At 37.5% G+C, this 14,530-nt stretch overlaps 1 protein-coding gene across 1 annotated transcript in view; it reads left to right on the top strand.

The window, feature by feature from the left end:
* Nucleotides 1-8,076, top strand: part of trmt44 (tRNA methyltransferase 44 homolog) — a 35,545-nt gene extending 27,469 nt beyond the window's left edge. Inside the window, exons 12-13 of the transcript XR_001858507.2 lie at nt 6,886-7,011; nt 7,706-8,076. The gene's annotated coding sequence lies outside the window, so the exon portion shown is untranslated. The remainder of the gene's footprint in view (nt 1-6,885; nt 7,012-7,705) is intronic.
* Nucleotides 8,077-14,530: the final 6,454 nt, after the last annotated feature.

A 14,530-nucleotide genomic window follows, 5' to 3' on the forward strand; every position in this document is an offset into this window, starting at 1 on the left:
TAGATTAACATACTCTTTCATGATGAAGTGATAAACAGTGTGGTTACTGCAGACTGTAGCAGAGTAAAAGGAACAGAAGACGCAGAAGGGAAAGTTATCCTATTCCTGGCTGAAGCAAATGTATCATTGCAGCTTTCCAAAGCAGCCAGACCTCTGAAAGATGTTGCTGATTTACTGAGTCCCTAGGGTTACTGTCTCAAATTTACCACTTTGTTCCATACATTTCAGCCAAAACTGCTTCTTGAATGAGACTGAATACATGGCAAATATATATCAGCCTTAAATATGCACTAGCAAAACAGCCTGTTTAATTCTAAGAGACAAAAAGAAGCAAATGGTCTTCGAATGGCAAAAGGACATTGAAAAATGAATGTGTGGTTTTATTTACTAAAACAGTCATAAAACACTGGAAGTGGAAAAATAAAACAAAGGTAAAATATAAAATATGGTCCCTTTGAAACATAATTTAGTCGAAGTGGCAGATAAGGTGTAAGTTTATGTATTACAAAGCTCCTTTGTGTTATATTCTGAAAATGATAACTAAGTATACAGCCACCCCCACATGCAGTGAGGGAACCTCCTAACACTGCTAATCACACACACTGGGCTCTTAAGTGCATCTGTGGGAACTCGCCTACTTCTCTTTGCTTTCTACACATCGCTGTCGTGAGAAAAACTCATATCTCTAAAATGTAACATCCACATAATGTAAAGGGCACCTGGCGTTTAAAACAGTTTTAAATGCAGAATTAGTACTGTGCAGACACCAGCCTTCATTTATTTCATTTCCAGATTTCTATTTTCCATTTTAACACACTCAGAACACATTTCTGAGGAGCTTATATGTAAGAAAAAAACAGAAGTTTGCATAACTGTTCAAAAAGATGTAGAGAAAAATGCCCCCCTAACAACCATCCAAGAGGTGGTAGACCCCAATACTGTCAATACAGTACTTAAAGCTTTCATCTTCAAGAGAGAAAATCAGCTCCACTCTGTCCATCTGTCCACTTTGAGAGGACAATTCAATAATGTGGGTCGGAAGGGATGTGTAGCTCTCAAAAGCTGTTACTGAGAAAAGGAAATAGACAAAGATATTTAACAAAGAAGCTGCTGGTGTTGTCAGAACAATGGACTGAACTCCACAGAGTCCAGACCTCAACATCACTGAATGTGCTTGGGATTATGTGGATTGTGAGAAGCAGAAAAAACAACATACTTCTCAGACTAAACTTAGGAGATGTGGAAAAATAACATCACCAGATGTCTATGGAAAATCTGAAAACAGGTCTTCCAAAAAGAATGTAAGCTGTATTAAAGGCAAAGCGTGGCAGCCTAAATACTGAAAAATGTCATTGTTGTCATGTTGTTGAGTTGTTATATATCTTTTCTACTTTTCCTCGCAATCATGTGTGTTAATGACCATATGTTTTTGACTGGCAATTAAGTAAATGAATGGTGATCTCTGACATTCCCACAGTACTGTAAATGAAGCAATGAATTAATGAATGGAGTCTTGAGATTTTCTCTAAACAGCTACACATTTGAGTATCATTGTCCAGCCGACTGATTAACTTAAAGAAACCTTGTGTTCCTCAAGTTCTTATCTTACAGTTTATATGCTTGCAGCTGAACATGTAGTAAAAATGTTAAGAAGTCAGTGAAGTGGTTGGATAAAGACACTGAACAGCTTCTTTTAGGAATGCTGGGCTGAGGGAGCTGGAAAGGGGAGCAGTCTGCCAAGTCAAGTCTGTAGTTATAGACGACACAGCTCTGCAGGGTAAATAATGCTGAGAAACTTCATGCATGCCTCATTTGCAAAAAACTATATGACATCAAAGAAGAAATTACTTTTGCCTTGCAGGGCCAATATGTATACACAAAACAGTTGCACAACAGATGCCCAAGGGGCCTCTTTCTCCTCCCTGGTGTAAATAAAAGCAGTTTTGCTTGGAGTTTCATTTTTTTCTCCCTTTTTTTCTGAGGGCAAAGTGTTGCACATGTGCAAAAATAACCACTGCAGCATTATGTGGTGCTCTTGAGCTAGCAAATTAAAATGATGAATCGCAATATTACAAGCCCAGTTTGTCTCCATTTCTGCTGAAAGGAGACATTTGAGAGATATCCACATTAATCTTGGACAAAATATATATGGACAGGACTGGACAACTTGGAGGATAATAAGAATATTTGAGATGATACAGTCACAGCCTAGTGCTGTTTACTGTGCTTTTTCAGCCTGCTAGTTTGGTCTGTGCCTGAGAATACTAACAGAACAAAACGTAAGTGTCAAGCATGGCTGCATTATGAGCTATCATAAAGGAGCTAAGCAGGGTAAAGAAAAGCTAAGCATCCTCTCTATTATTTTCCCCTTAGAGTTGCTTTCACATATTCCCCTGGCAGGGTTTTTAATAGAATACAGGTAATGGAAAACAGTGAGTAAGAGCAAAGCTGAGAGACAGCCGCTAAATGGATAGTCTCTGGTCATACGTCTGCTACGCATATGGGGACTGTTGACCATGAACAGTATGTCTGTGTTTTTATATTCATAATTCAGTTTGAGGGGCCTTTGCATAGTATTTAAGGTATTGTACAATAAGCTTTTAAATATCTGATTCTTACATTAGCGTGTCTTAATTTAGCATATGGTTCAAATCCTGAGGTGTTTTAATGTGTGTACAGATACAATGATATAATGTACAGTTCTGTGCAAAAGTCGGAGACCACCCTGATGCTGATGTTCTCAGAACAATGGAATGACCTCCACTCTAGCCCAGATCTCAACATCACTGGCTCAAGCATAGTGTTAGTTCAGGCAGGTCTTGAAGTCAAGCTCAGGCCACAATCACCTGCGGTTAGCCTGCCCATCCTTTCCGCTTCCTCTGCAGCCACCTGCACCCCATCTCTACCCCATCCCCTCCCTGCTCTATCTGACTTGTTTCAATGTCATGTTCATTATCATTAATACTTGCTCTGTTCTGTACCCTAGTGGCGGTCTTTGTGCTGCTCTCCCTGCCTTAATGCCTTAAGTCTTTCCATGTATACACAAGGAAGGGTAAACCTCTCCCCATCTTTTTTGGAAATGTGTGTGTGTGTGTGTATGTATGTGTATATATATATATATATATATATATATATATATATATATATATGTATATATATATATATAAACACACACACACACACACACACACTGGCCGCTTTATTAGGTACGCCTTGCTAGTAAAAGGTTGGACCCCCTTTTGCCTTCAGAACTGCATTAATTCTTCGTGACATACTTTCAACCAGGTGTTGGAAACATTCCTCAGAAATTTTGGTTGGTTATTTGAGTTACTGTTGCCTTTCTATCATCTCGACCCAGTCTGCCCATTCTCTCACATCAACAAGGCATTTTAGTCCACACAGCTGCTACTCACTGGATATTTTCTCTTTTTTGGACCATTCTCTGTAAACCCTAGAGATGGTTGTCCGTGAAAATCCCAGTAAATCAGCAGTCCCTTAAATCACCTTTCGTCCACATTCTGATGCTCAGTTTCACTTCAGCAAGTTGTCTTGACCACCTCTACATGCCTAAATGCATTGAGTTGCATATTTGTGTTCACTGAACTGAACTGTACCTAATAAAGTGGCCGGTGAGTGTATATGTATGGGGATGGGTTCACCACTGTCTCTATCTCAGGAGTTACATCCGAGTGGTAAGTGTAGGCCTGAAAGGCTGAAACTTAAGGCTGAAACTTAAATGGCCCCCCACGCCCTATAATGCCCCCCTACCCCTTAGGTAGCTCACTATGATATAATAGTGCTTTGAATATTGAAATGAAATGCATTTATATGAGCCATTAGTTGCTCAACTCTGTATCTAACATGTAGAGCGCTATTTGGGTATAGAAGTCATAGCATCCTATGTAGTGAATTTATAGGGAGCAGGTAGCCATTCTAGATTCAGTCCGGCATGTCAGTTTAATAAGAACATTTTCAAACATATATTTCTGACTGTAAAACTTTGGGAGATTATGAAAATGATCATTAAAAAACATTTAGTTCTGAAACGCATTCTCGACAACATAATGAAGTCTGATGCCAGCATGAGTCTTTGTACAAGAAAAAAATTAAACTTTTTAGGCCACCTTGTACTAAAATTTTGAATATTAAGAACTGAAAGCCTATATTTAACTAAAAGAAACATGTACATACAGGTTGCATGACAGTTGGGAGTCAAGACAATTATTTCAAGAGCTCTAAAGCAGTCCTCTAAAAAAACGAACAAAAGGAAAAGTATCAGACGGTGCCGCTGTAATGTCACTGTCACAAATGAAGCACATTTGTTTATGCTACTGTCTTTTGCTATTTGTGCAGGGGTTCTTGGCTGACTGACTGCCAGTAACATTCATTCAACTCAGTTCTGTCCTCACTAGCAAACCACAAGAGCAGTTTTTGGGTCATATACTTCAACTGAAGGCAGGGATATGCAAATTACAACTTGCAAATAATTAGCCTATTCTAATGAGGCCCAGATCTAAGTTGCAACTGAAGGGATTTCTGCTGTAAAGCAGGTCATGATGTTTTTCCATAACCACAGGGAAATTAGGCATTGCATTAATTTTATATTTTACTTTTCAGAGCACAAAGAACAGAGAAAATATATTTTGTCTCTTTTTTTCAAGAAATGACTTTATAAAAATTGTTTTCATGATGGACTGTTTCCTACAGGCTAGCCACAACTACCTTGTAAGAACAATGTTATTAGACTATAATAAATGCAGCACACTTAAAGGGCCCATATTGTGCAAAAAGCCAAAGAAAATGTAGTTGTTTTTATAAGGTGTTTTAAAAGGCAGAGTTAAAAAATTCTGGTTTGGTACAGAGATAGAACAAAACAACAAATAAAGCTCATTAGCTCTGTTGAAAGATACAAAACCTTGCAAGGAACTAAGGTAAAAGCCCGGGCTTATGTATTAACAAACAGGTAAAAATAATTAGACACAGATGCTACACATCAATGCTCAGGTGAGGAAGAATGGTGGTTGGCGCTGGTGGTGAGACTGTCAAGTAGTCCTTAGTGAGAGTGATGTCAGAGAGATGTGTGACATATATTTTACAAGTAAAGTAATTGAGCACAGTATTGGTGTGATACCTGATACCAGTGTTCATATTGATGCATCCCTAAATAAAATACAAAATACATTTTGCACACAGGCCCTGTAAAATGTGATTTGAAGTTAGTCCAAAAGTGTGAGATTATGTAATAATATTACTATTACAGCTCCTACAAGTACTACTACTACATTTAATTATTTAGACTGTGATGAACAGTGTTGTTTCTCATGACTGCATGCTTGAAGTCTTTTCAGGTCAAACCTAATCCTATGCATGCTATAATCTTATTATCTAGCCCTCAAATACATGTGTCATTTCCACCATAAGTTATCAGACTATATAACATTTCAAGGGAAAGTCTTTAGAAGACAACAGAATCTGCTGTACCTACGTACAGATGTGTGAAACAGCCATTAGCAGCGCCACTGTGGGGCAACACATTTTTGAAGGGCTTCATCTTTTTCCCCTTATTGCCCTCATGGTCTCTGAGTGGGCGACATTTTCTGAAAATAGCTCCCACGAGGAACAGATGAATCAACTCTGCACCTTATGCTTAATTAAAGATTAACAGGAATTCAGGCGCTGGGCGGAAGTTTCTAGAAGCTTCACTTACGCTACTGATTAGACTTACGTAATGCTGGTTAATACTGCATGCTCTGCTGAAATAGTAATGAGACTAGAAGCTACAGAGGAATAATGTTGTTCTGTCAGAAAACGTGAGCTATAGCATCCTGCTGAACCTCAGTTTAAAGAGGCATCTTTAAATAGCAACAGAAAAAATAAGGTTACAATACATTTTTTACTGTTGTTGACACTGTGTTGTTGACACTTTTCCCTTTACAGCGACTGAGTACCTTTAGCCCACTGTAGACACAAAAAACACTGAACATTATGTGGGAATGTCATATCTGGGGTGAAAAAACCATATCTTTAAAATAGTAACTTTACTGGAGGAACTTTAAATGTAAATTATTATAAAGAGATTTTATTTTTTGGAGAAATTTGTCTGAAATTCGTTTTTTTCTGATGTAGAAAAAATGTTTTTGGACAGCAATGATATTCTTTATTTTTGTTTTTGGTAAAAATATGCTAAAAACACTTAAAGCCCCTGAAATATTTCACAGTGTTTGTGTTGGTTTAGTATAGATTACAGTGAGATGTTGTGAATGACCTTAAAATATAACATGTTCTTGAACAGATCACACAAATTTCTAGAAAAGCATTGATATGGAAATTCTGGTAACAGTGTCCAATATTTTCAATGTACATATCTGCCAATACCAACACATAAATCTTCATAAAATGTTTTAATAGCATACAAATGTATCTGGATCAGCACCACACAAAAATTGTATATTTATTTCTTCAGGGTTATAAATGCAGTTAAATGAATTAAATGCAGACATTTTAGCATATTAGCCTAGTGTTGCCTAAACATTCTGCCGTTATCACAAATCAGTTTGAAGCATTAATAAAATCTAAAAAGAGTACTATGGCAATAATTTTTGTAGAGTAATAGCGATCTGATTCTGATTTAATCATGCATCCCTATAAAAAGCATAGACTTCCACTGAATAACCAGAATATTTACTCAGACAAATAACAGATCAATAAAATAAAAGGCTGTAGACATTACATCATACAGATGTACAGTATACTCAGAAAAGTGGATTCCAGGGTTGACTACAACTACATGGCTGATCTGTGATGTATGAAGCTTGTTCTGCAGACCTCTTGTTGGACTATGGAACATGACTCATGCATTGTTTCTCTTATGTAACATCCATCCAGGCCTGAGTGTACAGGGCTACAGCCTCAGGAGCAGCCGAGCCGCAGACAGTGATGGATTGCCTGAGTACCATCCCTTTCAGATACCTCCACAAGATCTTCTGGGCTTTCATTTCAGCTTCTGCATAGGTAAGTTTAGGGGCAATGTTTCCTGTGGGACCTGCACAATGGACTTTTCCTCAGATATACCTGCTGAATAGATTCCAAGAAGCTCGCTGTATTACTGTTACTATATTTGTAGGAATGTTGTGACCAGAACGCCCCAACCCAGCGTTCTCCACCAAACACCAGCAAACAGACACTCTGGGATGGTGGCCTGACCTGTCTGTTATTGTTGGCTGATTATAGAATTCATAATTGTTCTACAATATTTATCCCAGTTCTCACTTTTCTTGAATGTGCTTCCCAAATCACACTTGAGTGTTTTCCTCATTTCTCATTGTTCTAGAGTATCCTTCCCAATTGACACTCTTCTAGAATGTTCTCACACACTGTTCTATATTCTCAGCCCATTTGCCCTGGTTGATTTGGATTGTTAGTTCTTATTCTAGAACAGTTTAAAGTCATTTGCCAACAGTAGAATGTTGGTGTTTGTTGTTTTATACACACACATTTTTTAAACCGCTTATCCTCCTTGGTTATGTGGGGGTTGGGAGGGGTTTGCTGGAGCCTAACCCAGTGGCCATTGGATGGAAGGCAGGAAACACCCTGGACAGGTTGCCAGTCCATCGCAAGGCAGACAGACAATAATATACATTCACACTCACATTTAGGGGCAGTTCAGCATGTTCAATTGGCCTGACTGCATTTCTTTGGACTGTAGGAGGAAACTGTACCTGGAGGAAACCCACGCAGACACCGGGAGAACAGAAAGGAGCCTGGTTGCCCGGCTGAGGAATCGGACCCAGGCCCTTCTTGCTTTGAAGAATCTGATTAAAAACGGATTATTAAAATGGATAACTCAAGTACTAAAACCTGGTTGGTTGAACTGTGTTTGAAGCCATAGTAAAATACTCACATGGTCCACCAAGTGTATTGACTGATGAAGCAAAACCTGGTTTGTTTAAATGAAGGACAAACTAAGCAAAAGATAGGAGCTTAGGCAGGCCAAAAAGAAACTAATAGGCAAAACCACACCTCCATTAAGATTGCATGCTGGGCTTTGAATTTAAGTATTTAGTGAAAGACTCACTGTAATCTGCAATATAATACATAACAATAAAGAATGTTACTCAGATATCTTCTATACTTGTCCATGTCTTTAATTAGATATGCCTCAAGCAGCATTAAACCTACTGTGGGAAAACTAAGTGTGACGCTGTAAGTTTGTTGTGAACACAACACAGAGGCACTAGCAGACATTTATAAAAATATTAAACAACATTCATAAATTGGACATTTCATTTATTTAATTTCCAGTCATGCTAATCCATTGTTTAGGTGAATCCACTCTTTGTCTTGATTATAGCTTTAAGCATTAAAAAAATTATCTGCAGGGATATTTTCCACTCCTCCAAAGTTCAGTCTAAGAATTTGTTCTGATTTTCACAATCAAAGTGATCCCAAACACATTCAGTGATGTTGAGAATTTATTCAATTCTGCTGGCATTCTACTTGCATATTTTTTGACCTTCCACAAACATGCATGGCTCATGTGTTTTTGATTGCTGAATGTGCGTGATTAGTCAAATTTTCTGTTTCTCTGTCAGAGCAGAGTCTCAGTATTAGTGTATGAGTGTGTATATTAGTCACCAGCTGGCACCAAGCAGCTGCTTCTTGCTGGCGACAATACAGTGTGTGACTGTTCCCACACCTCTCTCTCTCGCTCTCTCTCTCTCTCTCTCTCTCACACACACACACACACACACACACACACACTCTTCCTCTCTCATTATTTTTTAATGATTTAGGACAGTGTGGTTTGCAGTTTGACACATCTGCCTTGTCACATACCATTATAAGTGATCTAAATATGGGAGACTATTATGATGAGGTATGGACACACGTCAGTCATATGGCCTTTTCATCATGGCTCTAACAGTGATTAAACTAAGCAGCAGTGATATTTGTCCAGAGGTATCTCAGTTTATCTGAGGTTTTGAACAAAATCTCAGTAAGCTAAGACAATAATGTCCATGTGATCCATATATGGAAGCTTTTTTTGTGATGTCACAAAAACCACCACATTCACACTATCTCCATCAGTTCAGCAGTTTATCCCAACCAGTCTTTCTTTTTGTAAGTTAAAGGGCTATTTCAGCCTAGGCTTGTTGAATAAGGGAGAATATAGAGCAGCCAATCAGCACCATTTACATATATCAGTCTTAAGCGCACAATACCAAAAACAGCCTGATAAAAACAGGTTGAAAATGGCCATGTAAAAATAAATTGATGACTGCTATAATACATAAACCTAAATAAACAATATGAGATATAGACTCTTTAAAATGTTTAATAGGATGTTCATAACTTTCATAGGCTCTTGTGTCTGAAAATTCTAAAATTAAAATTACATGAGTAAAAAAGCAAATAAATAAAAAGTTTGCTTTTTTCTTATAAAAGTAATGTCATTCATACTGTCAAATCCAATAAAGTGCAACAAAGCTCCAAACTCTTGTGTGATTACAAGACATTACATAACATTCTCCATATTCAGTATCAGGCAACAAATGTTACATTTTTGAAAAAAGACACCTGAAGTTTAAGAAATAAATGAAATATTGTTGCTCCTCATGCTGTTGACATCAACCCTACAAGGGTCTATTTAAAGAACAATGTTGGGCTTCGCAGGCTGGCAGCATGGCAGCAAAGGTAACAGCACATAGAGCCATCACACTTGAACTGTACTGGTGTCTTATCAATTATTTATCACAGATCAGCATTGCAAATGCGACCGTCGCTGTTCAAAATGCTTCTTTGGAGAAAAAGTAGAGACTCCCTGTTTCCTCCTGACCTCAACAACTGGGGTCAAAATTTATTCCAGTCAAAAATATGGGGGTCGTTGTTTGTTGTATTGATAGAGCTGGTTACATAAAGGACATGAATGCAGAAAGTGAGCTGCATTAATAAATCAAAAAAGAGTCTTTTCAAATGTGACCCCTTTGTTGTCCTTGGTCGAACAGGGTCCATTCTTTTTTTTGCCCAACAGTAAGCTGAAAAGGCTTTATTGATTGAACTTATGCTAACTCTGCCCTACTGTCTGTCCACTCCTTTTGGTCTCTGGATGAAAGAAGCACCCCCAGGACTTAAGCAAAGGTTGACCGTGCCATGGCCAGTGGCCCCCTGCAGTGGACCAAACCATTCATTCTCTGGGGGAGCCCTATTGAGGAATACTAAGAGCTGCATTTAGAAGGGCCCAAGTTAAAGTCTACAACATTCCCTAGTTGCTTGTTGGAACTCATTCAGAACATACACATGTGGTGTGCAATTTATTAAGAGTGGATTATATAACTTGTTTATGAAAGCCATGAGAAAACATTCTGACATCATTTCGAACGGTTGTTCAGGGAACCTTTTGTTCCTGAAAACATTTCATATGTTCTACATGTAGCATTCGGCTCTTAAAACAAAAGTCTCCAAAAAGTGTTGTTTGAAGAGATGCCACAGAGAAACCACTTCTGGAGCCTTTCAATGGAGGGCTTTTTAAAGGACCACTTCTGAAAATGAGATGCAAGTGTTAAACCTTTTTAAAGTTTAAAGAGCCTCAGCATAATGTGAAACAGTGGTTAGTTCTCTTGAAGATCTACCTTCCTGCAGTTTTCACTTCCACTCTGAATCGGACACATATAGTTCAGCTATTTAAAGACTTCTACCGATGTTGTAAGGGTGCCATGCCAATGTTTTTTTCTAGAGCTGTATGTACAAACCAAGAATCATTTAGAGACTTTCATTTTAAGGCTGTTTAAGGCCAGAAGTGTCTACAGATGCCCTATTTCCACAGAGAGATCAGCAAAAGTAAAACAAAGACATTTGGAATGAATCATGACCTTATTAAATAACTATTTCCAAAACACAGACCCCTGTAACAGGCACTCTGTGTCCACATTTGAACCATATTACATAACTGTTATCTGAGCATGTGTGGAACTGCTTTTGGACAGGAATGTGCTGTTTACTTAAAGGGCCATGGGATGTATGACTTGGAAAACTTGGAAAACAAGAGTTGTGTCATCCAAGCTTACACACACAAACATACACTCATTGCTAACAAGGGCATAAAATTAAGCACATCGCCTTGCAATCTTGATAGACAAACACTGGCAGTATAATGGGTTGTACTGATAAGCTCAATGACTTTAAACATGGTGCTGTGAGAGGATCCCACCTCCGTCACAAGTCACAAGTGTTTGTGAAATTTTTATCCTGCTAGGTCTGCCCCTGTCAACTGTAAATGGTGTTATTGTGAAATGGAAGCAGCTAGGAACAACAACAACAACAATGAAACAAACAGTAGACCATGCAAACTCAGAGCTGTGCTGAAGGGCACAGTGGCTGGATGAGTTTGATGTTGAAAAACTTGACCAGCCCGCACAAAGCCCTGACCTCATCTCCATCGAACACCTTTGGGATAAACTGTATATATATATATATATATATATATATATATATATATATATATATATAATGAAATGAAAATAATGTATTTTTATTTATTTTTTTTTCACTATAGTGTTTTTATTTAAATGTTGGTTCAATGGTTTTATTTCAAATGATTATGGAGCATTTCTGGTGTTCCATTCATTGTGAAATGTTCACACAATATAAAGAATAGCTGCTGAGCTCAAATAATCAAGTAAAATAAAAGCTCGAAAAAAAATGATAAAGAAAATATCTGATCTATACAACTCTCTATACTTATTAATGTATATGTATAATTTGTATAATTTGTACAATAATATGTCCCGTATACATAATATTATTTGCTGCTGCTGCTGTTTTTCAATACATTTTTTGGATAATTTGTGAATTTTTCCGAAATGAAAGGGCCCAAAAATTACAAAAAAAACCCCCCAAAATGCCTGAAAATTACTTATAAAAATCAATTATAAAATTAATCATAAAAATCCTTTACACTAACTTACATTAGGAGTTAAGAATCTTTTGTCTTCTCTTGTAAAGTTACTGTTTTGAAGATATATGAAGATATCTACATATTTAATTATATATCACTGTTGTTGGAAACAAATCCTCATATCTCTATTTTTGTTGATTTTCAGTTTGCATATTGTTGTATATTGCATGTTGGCCTTTATGTGGTGTGTAAACTTTCATGAGGGATGGACCAAAATAAATGGCCAAAAATGACTTGGAAAAAAGTCTTATTTCATTGACTTACATTGAAAGTAATGTTTTGTTCCAACATCAGCAATATGTAAAGAATTTTCATTCAAGCTTGACCCTAAATCTAACCCTAATTTTAATTTTAAAATATTTGCCCTTTTGTTTTTAGAGAATTTAGCATGCGACTTTGGTAAAAACACTTTACCAAGTCAGTACAATTCTGTTTGTTATGATGTTGTTCAGCCTTGTTTTCTCTGGTCAAAACATCTTTGTCCTGAAAATGTATGGAAAAAACACACACAAACACACATACGGAGTCTTGTAGGAAACTGCCTTTGTGATTTCTGGCCTTTGTTTTGGTTCACTCTTACTCAGTGTTCGTAAAACCACTGAATCATTTCCATTAACAAAATGCAAGAGGAGTGAACATTGCAGTTAGTGCCGCAATGCTATCCGAGAAGTTATTTTAATCCTCTGCCATTTCATCGAAGGACAATACCTCACAAGACTCAGTGTTTCCATGGCGACATGACTCACAATAACTCTTTGATCGTACCTGCGCCAGCTGGGAGATGTCTCATGGCAGCCATTTCACGCTGTCTGTTTGCCAAACAGAGCTGTGTTTAGTGGTTCCACCGCTTCAGTTCACAACAACACCTCCTGCATAACTTCTCATGAAACACAGGAGGGAATAACCGAGATATTGTATTCCTTTTAGCACTTAATATAACTCTTCAGGGCAAGATGGACTTTAATTACTGTCTGAAGATGGAATGTGAAGATCTAACGGTTGTGGAGCCGTGGTGTCAGCTGTTCGGTTGTTTTTTTGGGAAATGCTCTGATTGTCACAGACTTCTTGTTGCAAGTTTGACAGTGAGGGGGGTGCATGTGTGCTCATGCATGTGTACAAACCCACACACACATACACAATTGCCCACTCCTGCACAATACTTGCACCTGGTTGCATGAGCTGCTGCTTTGCCACCTGTAGGTCAGTGCTCAACTATTGAGCTGTCATACAGCTGCGTTGCTCTGCACATGGATACCCAGTTCAGTGTAAAGAATTTCCATAATAATGTACTGTGTTCAGGCTAGTTTGATTCTTTAATGTATTTTGTACATTATGTATTGTATTATTGTATTTGAATTATTATAGTATTTGTGCATCCTGCATTTCATTCTAAGAAAACGTTTACATTTTTTTGTCAAATACACCAGCCAATCACATAAAAAACGCATCCTGTTTTTACGCTCATTGTCCATTTTATCAGCTCCAATTACTATATAGGTGCACTTCTATAGTTCTACAATCTGTTTCTCTGCATACTTTATTAGCCCCCTTTACCATGTTCTTCAGTGGTCAGGACCCCCACAGAGCAGGTATACTAGGGTGATGGATCATTCTCAGCACTGCAGTGACACTGATGTAATGGTGGAGCGTTAGTGTGTTGCGCTGGTACGAGTGGATCAGACACAGCAACAAAAAGAGTTCTATTGCAGTTACAAGTCATGGAACCTTTTGGTACTATACAGAACCTCGGTTAAAAGTGCACTTTTATTTTTAAGTTTACATTAGAACAAATTAAATAAGCACATGTCAAAGTTTTATAAAAGCTACATAAATTAATCAGGTTGATTTTAATGTATTTATTTGACAAAACTTTGTATCTTCAAAATGATAACTTTGCAGGAGAAGGGAAACCATACTTTACTTTTAATGTAAGTCAGTGTTACAGATTTTTTTCTCATTTTGGGTCTTTTCTTTTGGTCCATTCATCATATAATTTACACACAATGTAAAGGACAACAGGTATTTTAACATTTTGACAAACATGAAAAACTACAAAAATGGAGATGCAAGGTTTGCTTCAACAGCAGAGATACATAAGATTAAATAATGTTCTCTTTCACATGGTGTCGTCATAAAAGGCGTCACGCAGATAATATAACAGTAAAGGAGCATCCATAACTCAAAACCTACAGAGCCATAGAAAAGAGCTTTAATATCCCTGTCTGCACAAATGTTTCTCTAATGTATTAAGTGCAATGCAAGATTTCACAGCACGCTCTCAGACTTCCAATAAAGAAGGTAAGAGAGAAGCATAATGACTGTAGAACAGCAGAAACAACAGCTACAATAAGCAATGAACTGCACTGCATCATCTGCAGTTCTATACCCCATGCAAAACTCCTCCTGCTAAAAACGAAGCACAGAAATGTACATATAAGGTTTGCACACAAGCATTTAGACAGTCAGAACTCTCTTGAAAAGATGTCCTCGGCTGAGACGAAACAATAAATCTTGGCAATAATTCAGTCCATCATTTTAGAAGAAAGAAAGGCTGTGAATGATCCTAAAAATACCATA

The sequence above is a fragment of the Pygocentrus nattereri genome, chromosome 2, assembly GCF_015220715.1.
Source record: "Pygocentrus nattereri isolate fPygNat1 chromosome 2, fPygNat1.pri, whole genome shotgun sequence".
Lineage (NCBI taxonomy): Eukaryota > Metazoa > Chordata > Actinopteri > Characiformes > Serrasalmidae > Pygocentrus > Pygocentrus nattereri.